General features: G+C 48.0%; 1 protein-coding gene across 5 annotated transcripts in view; it reads left to right on the top strand.

Moving 5' to 3' along the window:
• Positions 1-274: 274 nt before the first annotated feature.
• PRR5L (proline rich 5 like) overlaps positions 275-11,329 on the top strand; it is a 74,910-nt gene continuing 63,855 nt past the window's right edge. For 4 of the 5 annotated variants that reach the window (XM_053560455.1, XM_053560458.1, XM_053560460.1 and 1 more), the window contains exon 1: positions 314-472. The gene's annotated coding sequence lies outside the window, so the exon portion shown is untranslated. Of the gene's footprint in view, positions 593-11,329 lie in introns of all 5 variants that reach the window. The other variant, XM_053560457.1, reaches the window with a different exon arrangement.

Genomic DNA, 11,329 nt, shown 5'->3' with positions numbered 1-11,329 from the left:
CCCTGACCTGCGGCATCTTCCTCGGCTGTTTTGAGTGGAAAAGCTTGGATTTCCTGAAATTGTTGAACTGCATGCAAGGGCAGGCGGGCTCCCTCCCCACTCTCCCGGGAGAGGTGAGAGCTGCAGGGGGGAGGGGGAATGGGAGGGGGTGAAGCGGGATGGGGGCCGTTGGAGAGAATCTAAAGCGATGTGTCCGGGACAGGAAAAGTGGGAAGAGGAGGAGGAGGAAGAGGAGGAGGGAAAAGAGGAGGAGGTGGGAGGAGGAGGAGGCCGTAAGATGAGCGAGGAGGGAAACGTGTCACTAGCCCGGATCTGGGAGCTCCGCGGCCGCAGCGTTTGTTGACTCCGCGCGCGCGGAGAGGAACAGAGGCTGGAAAGGACCCTGCGAGCGCAGAGCTGGGGGAGGAGAGAGGGAGGGAGAGCTCAGCAGACCGCGGCGGCGAGAACCATCCAGGTCGCTCTTTTCTCTCCGGTGAGAAAACTTCCTTGGGAAGGCCGGAAACTTTTTCCTGGGCGCGCGGAGTCCGGGGCGGAGGCTAGTGGTGGTAACTGTGGGAGATTCAGGATGACTCACCCCGGAGACCCCAGGGGGGTGAGTGGGGAAGTCCCCGGGAGGGGCCGGAGTCCTAGGCTCAGCAGTGGCACAGGATTGAGCAGGAAATCGCCGGGCACAATCTGGCGGGGCACGGCGAGGGGGGCGAGGGGTGGGCTGAGGAAGAGTCACGTTTGAGGGGCAGTCAGGTGGGGACCCACGGCTGGTTTAGGATCCTCTGATCGGACGCTGCAGCCGGGCATGGGGGACCACACTGGAGACCACCATGGTCGGGTGGGGGGCAGGGCTCGCTGCCTGTGGGCCATTTAGGGTGGTTGGGGGACGGGGTGGGGCGGGACGGGGGATGCTGCAGAATATGCGGGACCAGCCTGAACCGGGAGGTGTAAAAGGAAAGTTGGCTCGTTTGCCTCTCTCGCTCTTCTTCGGCCCGAGGGGCAAATGTAAAGAGGTGCCGCCGCTCAGTACGGCCGATTCAGGACCCGCAGACAGCCTTTCCCTCTCAATGCTCCCTTTTCCAGAGGAGGGCGTGGGAGGGGGAGGCCGCCACTTTGTCCCGAGCGCCGCCGCTCCGCCGACGGGGGCGGGCCGGGGCGGCTGCGAGGAAGCCCCGGGGCGCCCCGCTGTGGACCCCGGCTCGGAGCCCGCCGCATCCCTTTCCCGCCCGCGCCGCCCCCCGTTTGGCTATGCCGGACGCGCCTACTACGCGCGCACCGCGTCCTGCTGTGGGCACCCTCCCTTCCCAGCCCTCCTGCCAGATTTTCTTGGGGCCGCCGCTGGGGGTCAGACCGGGCTGTGTACTTGAGACTCGCGCTTCAAGAATGGGCTCTGGGTGCCTCCCTGCTCGGCCACAGGTTTTCCCCCAAGTTCTACCCAGCCCTTGCCCTGGATCACACGCGGCCGCCGCCTCTTCCTCCGCGGTGCCGGAGCCCGCGTTCTGTTTGTCAGCAGTAAGGCCCTGAGTATTTATAGAGGCCCCTGCAATCCTGCGGTGTGCAAGCTTTCAATTACTGCGATGCGCTCGGCTAGCCTGAAGGCTCGCGCGCACCGGCTCAGCCTCCCTTGGAGATCCGCGTGGAAAAAGCTATGGGTTGGAGTCCCCCGGCACCCCAGTTTGGGCTGAGTTCAGGACCTGTTGCCCCAAAGATACGTGCAAATTCAGAAGACCCACGCTAAGGACCGAAGTCGGCCAAGGACGCTAACGATCCGCAGGATTACCTCCATCCTCAGCCCTTTGTGCCCCCCCCCCCCACGGGACGCTCCCTCATGAAGCCTGCAGACAGCCCCTTGTGGTCACTCTTTGGTGATCCTGCCCACCGTAGTTTTGCAGTCGTGACATTTCATTGCCCCACATAACTGCAAAAGGTCATAGTGCTGAGCTCTGGTCAATTGCTCTGAGGTGGAAGGCGCTGCCACTGAGAACAGGAAGCAGAGGGAAGTGGAGCTTGCAGAAACTAAGTTAGCCGCATTTTAAATTTAGCCCCCGGTAAGGTCCCGAGTGCCGTGAGGAGGTGCCGGCTTCTGTCTGCGGAACCTGGCTGGTCGGTCTTCTCTGGTTGCATCGTTGAGCCCTAGAATCTGATTGAGTGAGCGTGCTGGTTAGAGCGGTTTCTGCAGAATGTAGCCTTGCAGATGAGGGAAGCAATGCTTGGTCAATGCACACAGTTGCCTTTATTTTTTCCTACCCCAATCATTGTCCTTTGGGTGTTTTATTAATAATTCTAACAGCTGGAACCATTAATGTGTAAGAGAAGAAAGGCATTAGAAATAAGCAAGTCTAACCAGCTTGTTTTTCAAGGGTGAAACCTCATTTCTTTCAGGTCTTGAGGGCCGTGAAGGTATGTTTATTTCAGAGGGTGAAACTTCAATAATGTCCTGTGTTTGAACATTATAAAAATGTTCTCTTTATTTTAAAAAGGGAGAGGGGTCAAACAACTCCTGAGGCTTTGATGATGCCTTAAACTTTGTACCAGTGTGATGATACATACCCTCTAATCCAGTGGTCCTCAAACTTTTTAAACAGGGGGCCAGTTCACTGTCCCTCAGATCGCTGGAGGGGTGGACTATAGTTAAAAAAAAAAAAAAACTATGAACAAATTCCTATGCACACTGCACATATCTTATTTTGAAGAAAAAAATAAAACGGAAACAATTACAATCACACCGCCTCATGTGGCCCACTGGCTGCAGTTTGAGGACCCCTGCATTCTAATCCTTACCAGAACAATGGTGTAGGTGTTATTATGTGCCCATTCTGTAGATGAGCCCACTGAGGTTCAGAGAGTTTGGTGTGTCCAAGGTGGCACAGTATGGAGATGAAAAGGGATTCCAGATTTGCTACCACAGGTTTGGAGGCTGAAGAAGCCTTTCCCCAGTCTAATCCACTTATTGATTAGATCATCTTGTAGTTGATCACATTGGTGGCTTTTTATTTCTTTTTTTTAATGTTACAAAATGTCACACAGTGGCTCAATTATTGAAAAAAGTTCTTATCTTTAGAAAACTGTTAAACCAACTGTCTGAAAATCTCATACTAGCCGTCTGGACAGAAGTGACATAGTCTTCCCTTTGCTCATTGACTTCATGTATGTTCAACACGTAGGTCATTTGTCTGTAGAAAATTGAGTTCAGTAAGGATCTTGTGGATTTCTTAAATTTTTTTTTTTCAGATTTCTTTATCTTGATGATTTGTAGGTTGTGTGTGTATATATATCTCCCTGTCATTATTCCCTTCATATTGCTCTTGTGCAAGGTAAAGTATGCTGAAATCTTTCCTAAATTGCAGATGTTTTTCCTTTTAGTCTTTTTCACAGAGCTGGAGCACGATGGAATTGATTTGAGAAATAATACGTGAGTCCCTTGCAAAGATCCCTGCCGTTTCTAACATTCACCATTAAAAATTTGTTCCCCAGAGTTGCCTCTGTATACAAGAAATGTACATGTGTATTAAAAACTATGCTTGTAGAAATGATTCTTTGTAAACAAGTCAGCATGGATTAATATTTCAGTTGCTGAAATCTGGGGATAAAATGTTTTGTGTATTTTGTATAGGATATAGCATTAAGAATCTGGGGACAGAGAGGGTAGTACCCTGACAAGCAGAAGGTGCTGTTCTGTCAGGGAAGAGTGTACGCTGAAGCTGTGGAGGGGGTGGGAGGCAGAGAGGACCCACACAGTGAGGCATCCTTAAAGATGAACTTGAGTTAATTCACATTTTCCCAGCACCTAGGGATCCCAGATTTACTTAGAAACTCATACAGTTAAAACTAATGAGCCAACTTATTTACTGGGTAACTACTCTGAGCCTGGTACAGTAATGGTATCTGAGCCTCCCAACAAGCCAGGAAGGTAGATATTATTTCTCTATTTTAAGATGAGAAAACAGAGGCACAGAGGGTTTTGTTAACTTTCCTAGTGTCACACAGCCATTAATAAGCCTCTGTTCTTCCCAGTACATTTTGATATCTACCCTGATGGCCTTCCATGAAGAACCCAGGGTCCCAAGTTCTCAAGAAGGTCCCAGTGGTTCACATGGAGGTTTCTGGATCAGAAGTTCATGCCAGAAGGGATAGTCTGTACATTGCATAGTTCCGACCACAAATTATTCCAAGGAAGGAGAGAGGTCCTGCAGATGCTATGAATGTAAAGAATTACTAGTATTGACCTGGGAGGGGATGGCAATTGACATGCCAGAGGAGGTTCCCAGAGGGGAGAAGTGGGGAAGTACCTCCATCTCCCTCAGCACACATTCTGTTGTGTGTTGTTTTCTTATAGTCCGTATAAATTAGCAAGCCTGTGAGTCTTGCTTCCATTTTAATTGGACTTGGCCCTTTGAGGCACTAGTCACCCAATCTCTCTCTTTAAATATTCTTTTCTTATGCTTTGCCAGTTTATGGCCTTTGTAGATCAATCCTTGGATTTCATTTAGGGGAGAGAGAAGGAGAAAAAAGCAAAGGTTAGTGATTACCTAAATTGGATTAAGTTCTGTCTAGCAGCGTTTAAAGAAATGCTGCCTGCTCTCTAATTACCATCAACTAGGAATTTAAACGGTCTATTAAATTTAAGCTGACTTTTTTTTTTTTTTTAACTGCTTGGTATTTTCAGCTGTAATGTAGTCTGGGATTTTAGAGGCTTTTATGTATTTTTCTAGGGTGTAGGGGACATTCTCTGCCTCCCTTCTTTTAAAACTTTCTGTAGCAGGATAATAAATGATACGATTATATACAGGCATCATTAAAAAGCAGAAGTTCAAAGCCAGGTTCAGCTGGCTCTGTCAGCCTCTGAAGAGCAACTCGGAAGGGTTTTGGAGAGTGGTAGGACTCTCCAGAATCTTTCTTTTTCTCCTCTGACCATGGCCTGTGGTGCCCGGTAAACATCTACCTCTGCCAAACAGTCATTACCATTAATATTTGCACAATTTATTTGGCAGATAATTACATAACATTATGTATTTACTCACATACTAATCTCTCTAGTCTTTTCTTCTCTTTCCCTCTCCTCAATTTTGTAGCATAAACCTAAGACTTCTCTATCACTCAGGTCAGTATTCTGGTTTCACTTGAGCTTGTTGCCAGAAGCCAGCAGCACCCGCCCAGTTTCTTGTTCTCTCCTTGCTTTGCTTGTTAGAAAACTTTCTCCAGCTTTGCTGGGGTTTTTGACTCAGGCCGCGTTCTGTGTTTTGTTGAAGGCATCTTTGATGGCAGTGGAGTTGCTAGGGTATATGAGGATTAAGGGACGATTCTGGGCTCCTTCAGCTGCAGAGGAGTATGTCTGCTTAAGTTGAGCCTGGAAGAAGAGCCAAAAGAATTTGTTTCTGTCTTCTTTCCGAGGACTGGGGCAACCATCTGTCATGAGCTCTGTTGTGTGTCTGTATTAGACGGATCTAAGCTGCCTCAAACTCTGTTGCAACCTGCTTGTAACCTCAGCTGCCTAAATCCTCCGTGTCAACCCTTTTATGCTTACTGTTTAATTCTAAATGCTTTTTTGGAACTGGTTTAGTATCATTCCCCAGAAGTCTTTGGGGAGAATATGTCCATTGCTGAGAACTCTGCTTCATCACACGTGCTACCGGACACCACCACTGTGGGAGCTGAGTGGCCATTTTTCTTGTCAAATGTATGGTGGCGAAATTAGTGGGTAAACATGTCAGTCCTTCAGTGGGGCTTAAGATAAGTTTTTTTTAATTCTTCACCAGTAGGACAATAATTCCCTTTCAGGTCTCAGAAAACTCCTCGTGACAATCCCCATACCCCAAAGGTTGGTATCATCTTTTCAGAAGGCCAGAGTTGTTGAATGAGCCCATGCTTTGCTCCTAACTGGCAATGTGGGGTTTTCCTATCTTCAAAATAAAGAGATGGGCCCACTATGGAGGTTCCTTTCTGTTCTAAAATCCCGTGATGGGCTCGGCACCCATAGCTCAGTGGTTAGGGTGCTGACCACATACACCGGGGCTGGTGTGTTCGAACCCGGCCAGGGCCTGCTAACCAACAGTGACAACTACAATAAAAAAAATAGGTGGGCGTTGTGGTGGGGGCCTGTAGTCCCAGCTACTTGAGAGGCTGAGGCAAGAGAATTGCTTAGGCCCAAGAGTTTGAGGTTGCTGTGAGCTGTGAAGTCATGACACTCTACCCAGGGCAACATAGTGAGACTCTATCTCTAGAAACAAAAAAATAAAAATAAAAATAAAATCCCGTGATGGCCAAGGAAGCTGGTGGAAAGCCATGCTTCTCACAATGCACACAAGTCACCTGGAAGGCCTATGAAACTACAGAGTCTGAGTCCTTAGTTCTGGGCTGGGGCCTGAATGTCTAACAGGCTTCCGAGCGATACTGATTCTGCTGATTCTCCCAGACCACAGGCAAGAGGGTCTCAATCGGGGTTTCACAGTCTTGGCTCTTGATGTTTCCTGGCTAGATAACTCCTTGCAGTGGGGGCTCTCCTAGGCTCTCCTAGGGATGTTTAGCAGCACCCTTGGCCTCTACCTGCTAGACTTCCATACGATTCTCCACCCCCAGCCCCCACAGTTGTGACTACCAAAGAGTATCTCTAAGCAGAATGTCCCCTGGGGAACCAGGGGGATAAAAATCACCCCTGGTTGAGAACATGGGTGTAGACCAGTAACTTTCAACCGGTGTGCCATGACACACTGGAGTGCTGTGAGACGATCTTAGGAGTGCCACGAACATTTTTAAAAATCATTAATTAAATTATTTTCAAAAGACATTCAAAGAACAGTAAGCATATTCTTTTTTTTTACTCTTTTGTTGATCAATATAATTTAAGTGTGCCGTGGAAGTTTATAGTTTCAAGTGTGCCATGAGATAAAAAGCATTGACAACACTGCTGTTGGAGTGATGAGCAAAAATGTAGAGAACCTATAGTTTTCAGCTGGCCTTCCATCAGCTTTGCCTTATAACTCTAGAATGGGATTTTGCAGTTGTACTTGTGGTGTTACTTTGGGTATTTCCTGAGAGATGCTGAGCTCTCTGGGGTTGAGACTTCATTCTTCTTTTGCCCCCTAGGTTCCTTTCCTCAGACCCTAGCACACAGTGCAGGTTATAACATTACGTTTGGTTGCACTAAATAGATTTGCATTGGACATGTGACCTCCATGCCATGATCGTATCTGGACAGCCCCATCCATTTCCCGACCCTTGACTCAATGCTCTTTATACCTGACAAGAGATTTCCCTTCCCTTCCCTTGCTTCTCTTTTTAATTTTTTCCCTGCATCTGCTTTTCTTATTTCATCTTATTTCAGCAGTGAGAGAATGGAGCTAATTTTTAACGAGTAGCACAATTTAATCCACAGCAAATTTTCCCACACTTAAAACTTGTTGGCTGCCAGACTACGGTTTCTGACCCCTTTTTCAGCCCCCAGGGTTTATGTACGTTACACGTCAGCAATATAATTGCTCATATTATGGCCCATCTGAGCCACTTCTGTGTCTAGACATTTTGGCTTATCATCTGGTAGGCACTGCAGAATCGCTCTGGATGGCATTTATGGGCCACACCCGAACAATTTGCACTCCAAGACACTTGATATTTAAAGTGGACTCATGGATGAGTAAATAAATTGTGTGATTATTTCTCACAGTTTTGCTTAACTTGTGCCACAGAAGGGCATTTTTCTGATGATTGTACAGTGGTTTGCAGGTCAAGGTGATGATGATACGATGTAATGATATAATTTCTTGTAAGTGTATCTAAATTGTCAGTGTCCTGGGTCCTGTGGACACTTAGAGAACACTGTGAAGCAGAGATAAGCACTCGAGTGTGCATCCTGTTTGCTTTGGTATTCACTGTTGCACAGGTTCAGACTCCCAGACTCAGATTCTGTCTGCAGCACTGAAAGAGTCATCTCCTGCTTCCTGTTGTGTCTTTTTCCTAGTCTGCACTTGACCCTTAACATTTTCTTGTTTGTAGGAGTCAGTGTCCGTTCCTTGGCTGGCTTTTGTCTCCTAAGAGTTGCGAAGGTTGGTGTTTAATCAGATGTGCTGTGCCATGTGGCAGGTGCCTCCTCCCTGCCCTGTTTGTAGGCCCCACTGACCAGCAAACAGACACGGGATCCCTCACCCATGTGGCCCAGGTCCACGTCTCCCTGTGGACAGTAATGCTTAGGTGCCTCCGAGGGTAGTCAGCAGCAAGGAAAATTTTTCTGGTCTCTCAGAAACAAGAAGGATGCTCCTTCTGGGGACTTGAAAATCCACCTTTCATTCTATTATTTAAACATACATTTGGGGGGCCAGGTGTGGTAGTTCATGCCTATAATCCTAGCACTCTGGGAGGCTGAGAAGGGTGGATTGCTTGAGTTCAGAAGTTCAAGATCAGCCTGAGCAAGAGTGAGATCCCATCTCTTAAAAAAACTATGTGGGCATTGTGGCAGGCACCTATGGCCCCAGCTACTTGGGAGGCTGAGGCAAGAGGATCACTTGAGCCCAAGAGTTTGAGGTTGCTGTGAGCTATGACTCCAGGGCACTCTACCGAGGATAACAAAATGTGCTCCCTGGGAGCTGTGACTTTATTATTCTTTTGCCCCACAGGTTCCTTGAGACTCTGTCTCAAAAAAAAAAAAATACTTGCTGGGGGCCTTTTATGTGCCCAGCACTATGCTTGGCACTAGGGTATATTAGTAAACAAGATGGGCAAGATATTCTATTGGCTTGCTAGACACTGAATGAGTAAATAGACACAATAGCTTCAGCTGCCTTGGGGAGGGCCCTAAGGAAATGGAGTCTCCTTCCTGGGAAGGACTGAGCATCCTTGCTGCGGGACAAGGTAAGGAGCTGCTGGTGATGTCCATGAGGGAAGCAATCAGTGGCCTTCAGTCACTCGTGTGGTGGCCACCAGTGGTGTTTAAAAGAGAGGGCTTAGGAGCTGGGGCTCTGGAATCATAGGGTTAGACTCTTGTTCCCTTTTATTATTCTCCCTCCCTTCATGAGAATAATGGGCCTAATGAAATCTACCTCATGGGTTTAGGGTGGAAATTAACTGAGCTGATAAGGTGTGAATAGAGGCTTGGCACAGGCCTGATGATCATGGCCAGCCTCTGATGACAGTTTGATATTAGCATCAGCAACCGTAATGACAGTACAAAGAGTCCTGGTAGGAGATTGATGTGACAAAGTGGTCCCACTGCTCTTGGAAATCTGTTTCTAACCCTGTTTTCATCCTGTGGGCTGGGGCGGAGCAGGGGGTGGACAGCAGGTCTAACGTTCTCCTCCGCTGGCTTGGGGGGCCTGCCTGCGGGGTGTTTCCTTTGGTGGCCCCTCAGGTGGGGCTGGCTTGCATTTAGGTGTGCATATAATACGAAGGGGTGCCTGTGGCTTCATGGAGGAATCAGTACTGAGATGAGAGTAAGATAAGAGAGAAAGAGCTTAGCTGAGAGGCTGGTTGATGAGATGATGTGATAGGTGGGCTTTGAGACATTGGCTGAGGGCTGGCTATGGGCTTGAGCTGCATGAGGGTCTCAGAGTCGCCCACTGTGTGCAGCTCTCTGTGTAGGGGCTGAACGCATAGCCGGTGATGCTGGGAGATAACCCTGGCTGTCCAAATCCTTAAGTAACTGGCAAGTCAGCAGACCCAGAGAAGTGCAGGGACTTGCCCAGGGCCATTGCAGACGGTGAGTGCAGGATTATTTGACCTCCGGCTTCAACCCTGAGTAAAAGACCTGAGAAGTCTGGTGGCCATAGCCATGATGGGAAAGAGTGAAGGTCACAAACTTACATATGTGTCCTCCAGAGCCTGCTGGCCTGGTGCATTAGTTGCCAACACTTACAAATCAGGTGATCATGTGTTTTAGAAAATCTGGACTTTTAGCTTCTCTTGGGAAAAATCGAATCTGGCAAAAGTGGGCTCGTATCCTGAGATGGCAAACATGGCGTCGGACTGAGCAGTAGCTGCCTCCTCTAGCTGGAGCAGGAGCCATGAGGAATAAGCTTGTGTTTGTGTCCCCCTGTCTCGCCACTGGGATGGCCCCAGCTGGGTGCTGTTGGCCAGTTGTGATGCATGGGGCACAGAAAAAGGAAGGAAACTGCTTCTCACTTTTGTCTGCTTATCCTACAAGTGTTTATTTTCTGGCCCAAGCATCCTTGCACAAGGCAGCTCCTGCTGTGGAATAAGTGTTGAATAAATAAATCTGTGTTGAATGAATGAACTGTAATTAACAGAGCTTCTTGGGATCAGAAGCTAAGTTCAAATCCTGACTTCTTCCTAATAGCTTAGTGACTTTGAACAAAATCAAGTACCCTTCGTCTTTCTTTTTTAGGAGTGTCCCTGTTGTCTTTACACATTGATCCAAATCAGTAATGTGCTTCCATGTTTCAAAATTCAAAAGGCACAAAAGGGCTTATAGGAAAAGACTCCCTTGCTATATTGATGCCACCTAGCTCCCTGTTCTGGGTTCAACCAGTGTTATCAGTTTATGGATTGCACGTGCTGTAAAATGTATAAATGCTCTTTTTTTTTTTTTTTATCTCTTTAAAGTGTTATGGTAGCATGATACACACACTGTTCTGTGTTCGGCCTTTTGTCACGCCAGGCGGTCCTTAGCACGCTGGTCTGTGCATACAGAGATTTCTTGTGTCTCAGAACTGTAGAGTGCTCCATTATATGGGCCACCACAGTTTACACATCACCAGTCCCCTCCTGCTGAGCACTTAGGTTATTTCCAACCTGGTGCTGTTATAGAGAAGGCTTCAGTAGAAACCCTTGTTACATAAGCCACTTGAAGTGCCTGGTGTAAAATTCCTGGAAGTAGAATTTCTGAGTCAAAGGGGATGGCCTGTGGCACAGTGCTAGATCTTGTTGAATTTCCTTGAGTAGAAGTTGCCCCAGATGGCTCCCCACCCCCAGGGATGTGTGTGAGTGCCTGGCTCCCCTCTCCACCTTGCTCCTGTCTCCTCAGAGGGGCTCAGGGTTTGTGAGGAACACATGTTGTATTAATGCTAGCTACAGCTTTTTGGGGCCCCAGCTCTGTCGCAGGCCATGACCTAGCTTATCTCATTCTCATCTTAACAGCACTGAGATAAGCTTTGTGCTTATTTGACAGAGGAGGACCCTGACATAGAGAGCACGTGAGGAACATCCGTGGGCCACGTGGCTAACCAAGTGTAGAGGCTCCATGTGATCCCAGGTTGGTCAGATTTCAATACCACGGCATTGACGCATGGAAAAGCCCTGGGTAATTTTCGTGTGGCGTCCTGAGCTGATGTGTGCTTACATTCCTGTGTCTTACAGCAATAGCGCCTCACATCCAGGCAGGGCCTTGGCTGATTCA

The sequence above is a fragment of the Nycticebus coucang genome, chromosome 14 (assembly GCF_027406575.1).
Source record: "Nycticebus coucang isolate mNycCou1 chromosome 14, mNycCou1.pri, whole genome shotgun sequence".
NCBI classification, from domain to species: domain Eukaryota; kingdom Metazoa; phylum Chordata; class Mammalia; order Primates; family Lorisidae; genus Nycticebus; species Nycticebus coucang.
Note: the sequence above shows the minus strand (reverse complement) of the source record. Positions and strands in the feature narration are given on the sequence as shown.